At 32.4% G+C, this 4,548-nt stretch overlaps 1 long non-coding RNA gene across 1 annotated transcript; it reads right to left on the minus strand.

Annotated features, from left to right (window-relative positions):
- Positions 1-1,684: 1,684 nt before the first annotated feature.
- LOC141491962 (uncharacterized) lies at positions 1,685-2,940 on the minus strand. The gene is made up of 4 exons (XR_012469812.1): positions 2,887-2,940; positions 2,708-2,760; positions 1,998-2,163; positions 1,685-1,877 (listed from the first exon to the last, which is right to left on the minus strand). It is a non-coding gene; the product is annotated as an uncharacterized LOC141491962 (long non-coding RNA).
- Between the last annotated feature and the right edge of the window lie 1,608 nt (positions 2,941-4,548).

Here is a 4,548-nt window from a genome sequence, read left to right on the forward strand (position 1 = left end):
GAGATCATATAGTAAATTAGGGACAGAACTGCTATTAATATCTAGATAATGTTGATTGTGTTAGTAGGGCTCTTTCCCCTAAACCATACCTATATAAGATGTACAAATGCTTAAAAGATATGCAGGACTTTAAAATAAAGTAGTGATTAATAAGGCAAGGAAAACTTACTAAATAGAGGAATCACCATGGATTCATAGGTTCATAGATGGTAGATGTAAATCAAGGAGAAACTTTAGGATTTAATTAATTAGCAAAGGAGAAAGGAGAAGGAAATTAAAGTTAGGATAACAACACAATTAGAGATACCCATGTAGCAAGAGATGTAAAGAAGAAATTTAAAAAGAACTTCAGAGAAGTTAGTGGGACATTCATTAGTGAAGTTTTTTTTTTTCCTTTTCCCAGAATTGTTTAAATGACTACTCATCATATTCTTTTAAATATAGAACTATGGAGTTTTTATAACTAGAAAAAACATTAGAGGTAGTTCAGTTCATCATCTTATTTTACAGATAAAGAAATTGATGATCAGATAGATTCAGGTCCTTCCTTTCCCCTCATTATTTTTTTTAATGTTTTTTCAAGGCAAATGGGGTTAAGTGGCTTGCCCAAGGCCACACAGCTAGGTGTCTGAGAGCAGATTTGAACCCAGGTAGTCCTGACTCCAGGGCTGGTGCTTTATCCACTGTGCCAACTAGCCACCCCCCCTCATTATTTTCAATAGATATTACTTCCATATCCTCACCCCCCAAATTCTGAAGGAATAGATTGGAAGTAAAGGACTGTTGGAAGAGGTAACAGCATTAAGCAGTGGGATTTCGAATTCCATATAGTTTAACTCTGGTTTGGAACTCTGTCTGGTTTAACTTAATGCTGATGCCAATAAAACACACATGATGCACACCATGGGGGCATATGTTAAAATATTTTAAAGGTTCAATGTCTATTATACCTATGAAAAATTTCTATTGTAACTTTTCTCAGTATCATCTGAAATCAAACTCTCTATGTAGCCCACTTAAAAAAAGGAGATTTTTTTTGGTAACATTTTATTCCTATAGGGAAGAAACTGAAATGGCAATCCATGTGTTCCACCAAAGGTAGATAGTGTTGTGGGGCTCTAGGAAATACCTATTTTCAGATAATTTAGAAAACTAAATATGAATTGAGGAAATGCCTCAGGAGCATGAAAAGATGTAATCTTTAGAATCACAGAATATTGCATTTCTCTAGAATTGTATTATACAAGTTTGACCATACTGTAACATCTATAAAATGTTTTATATACATAATGTCAGATCTAAAATTATCTGTTTGTAGAATTTGTAAATATGAACTTTTGCAACATCCAGTAAGTATTTGCTTTAATTATTTTATATTATTACGCTGGGTTTTTTTCCTTTCCTACTTCTGAAAAGTATTATCTAGATTGAAGTTGAAGCTGACAGTTCCATAGATGTTGGAGTGTGAAGTTTGTATATTTGTTAGTTTTAGAAATGTGGAATGTTACTCTTTTATGGAATTTCAAAATCCCAAACTTAAATTACATTTGCATAAAGAACTTTACTATATATAGTTGTAGTCACATATAGAAAGGAAGAAAATTTGACCAGAGTTAAACCTATAAAGCAATCAAATTTAAATAAGGATTTTACTTAAAATCATAGACTCATCAACTTTAAAGTGTTTTATTCTTCACAAGAGACAGATTAGTTCTAGCACTACTCTGTTATGAATAAAATCCTTTAATAGCAGTCTTTTTTCCAGTTGGCATAAGCGTATTTCCACAGCAGAACTTTAAATAAGGTTGTCTCTGTATGTGCAAAACAGAGCAGAGTGCTAGGGCAGTTCTGTAGATAATTCTGCTATCAGCTTTCATCTGAAATATATAAAAAAAGAACTAAAGATATTTATTTATTTTTTAAAATTATAGGTCTATAATCGACTTCAATTTCTCTATTCCACTTTGAAAGTGTAGAAAGAGTGAGAATCTACATACCTTTACAACTTTGACCATCTCAGCTTACATCCTGTTTGGACTGGCATTAGATGTTTGTTCCTATTGAAGCTATTGAAGTTTGGGCTTTGCAATTTTATAAACACTTTGTTAAGATAGCCAGGGATACCGATAACTACCTTCCAGATGGAATAAGTTGAAAAACACTCTTGAAGAAAGCAGGATAGTTTTAATTTCACACTGTTTTACCTAAGGTTGAAATAATTAGTATACCCCAATCAAAGGTATGATATCTATTTGAGAAATCATATGAGTTTGTTCAACATTTTGAGTAAATGTTGGAGAAATCATTTGGCTTCTAGGAAATATCATTCAAGCATGGCCTAGTTTCCTATAATATGAAAATTAAAAAACAATTGAACTGAGAAGTACAAATCTACCATTGTGTAATTTGGTTATTTTTATTGTAACTCTAAACCCATTCCATGTAGTAAAATTCTTCTCTTCAATTGAAGAAACTTTTATGGTTTTTAATATGTTTTTAACACAACTGCTATTAAGTCCATCTCTTAAAATATTAATTTGTAAACTTGAATGAAATGAAACCAAATTATCTAATCATTTCAATGTCTGCCTGTAAAGCCATTTAAAATAAAAAAAAAACATCTCATCACAGAATTTTATTCCTCTCATCTTTTTCAAGTGGATGTTAACGGGTTGAAGTCATTTTGCTATTTCTATGTTTCACTCACCTTTACAACAATGAATGGAGCTGCTCTCCAGAATTGGACAGAAAATAAGAATTCTGGAGAAGGTTAAGAGAGGAAGAAGTCTTACTCTTTATTTCTGGCAAAGAAGTGGCATATTAAGAAATGAAAAAGAAAATACAGAACAAAGTAAAGGAACTGAAAAATGAACAAATGAATACTACCTGTACTCTAAGCATGAGCAGGAATTTGGAAGGGCAGCTGAAGTTTGATTTCAGATTTGACCTTTACTTTGCTGACTAGAAAAGGACAGGAAGTTATCATACTTTTGAGTCAAAAGCACAAGCGTCACATATTGTTTTATGGGCTTAATAAATGAAATAGTGATCTCAATTTGGTTCATGATAGAGTAGTCTTCTTTAGAAAGGCACACTAAATTAAAAAAAAAAGAACTACATTGCAGTAGCTAAATGCAATTTGTTATTAAGGCTTAAATGATTTTTTTGGAGGTTGACTAGTTTACTCAAGGTTATAGTTTAGCAGTCTAAAGGTCACTTATTGTCAGATATCCCAGAAATGTCCAGGAAGGGGGATGGAAGAGCAGCTGAAAGAAAGACTTTGAACTAATCTAGGTCTACAAAAGTAAAGCATTAGAGGATAAGTATTTCTCTGTGTTAATCATTACATGTTCTTGTACATCCTCTTAAAAACAACTGTATGGCCAGTAGCACCTACCTTGGGCACAGAACCAAACCTTAAAGCTAGTAGACAAAAAATGAAGGAAGAATTAAAATAAATTTGGCTCAGAAAATACTATTCTTACATTGTGCTCATATTCTTAGCATATAAAATCCAGGTAATAGGAGTCAGCTTCTAATCACCCAGGTTCCCAAGCTTGGTGTAATCTTTGATTCCTCACTTTTAGTCACCCCATATAGCCATTCAGTACTCAAATCATATTTTTAGTTACCTAGCATTTCTCATGTAGACCTTCCCTTTCTAATCACAGGCTCTTATCATTATCATATCTCACCTGGACTACTGTATTAGTTTCCTAATTGGTCTCCCAATATCAAACCTCTCCCTGTTCTAGACCAACTTCCAAGCAAATTGGTTTTCCTAAAGAGCAAGTTGGATCCCATCACCCAACTATTCAATAACCTTCAATGAATCCGTAACACCTCCAAGATCAAATACAGAGGCCAGATCACCTAATTTGTATTTTTCATTCGACTGTCTGTCCATCCATCCTTATGTTTCTAACTCTCCTCCAAATTTGAAGGTTATTGCTGCCATACTGAAATTGAGATGCTGTCTTCTAAATTCCGATTTGTCTGCAACAGAAACAATAGGAAAATCATGTTTAACCACAGTATTATGAAAAATAAATGCAAAGGTAAGTACATCTTTACTAAAAGTCAACTTTTTAAAAAAATTTAACATCTTTTAAAAATTATACTATATTATGGAAATGCTTATTTATCCATAAATTAAAAATTAATTAATTAAATAAATAAATGTGAAAAAGTCAATTTCTTGGGTTAATATAGTAGTTAATATAGTAATATCTTCCCTCCCCTACTACTGTATAATTAATTACTATGTATTTTTCATGCTTATTATATATTATGTATTTTTAAGATTCACACTTCAGTTTTTCCTCCTTTTTCAGTCTTCCACATTACTCCACTCTATGCATGCTGTGATCCAGCTATATTAACTTACTCACTTTTGCCTTAACAGCTGCTTCTTTCTTTGTTTTTTGAGTTTCTATCCCCCCCATATCTGAAATATGCTCCTTCCATACCTCCACCTCTTGGACTCTCTGATTTCATTTAATAATCAGCTCAACTAACTACAGGAACCCTGTGTACATAATATATATA

The sequence above is a fragment of the Macrotis lagotis genome, chromosome 6 (assembly GCF_037893015.1).
Source record: "Macrotis lagotis isolate mMagLag1 chromosome 6, bilby.v1.9.chrom.fasta, whole genome shotgun sequence".
NCBI lineage: Eukaryota > Metazoa > Chordata > Mammalia > Peramelemorphia > Peramelidae > Macrotis > Macrotis lagotis.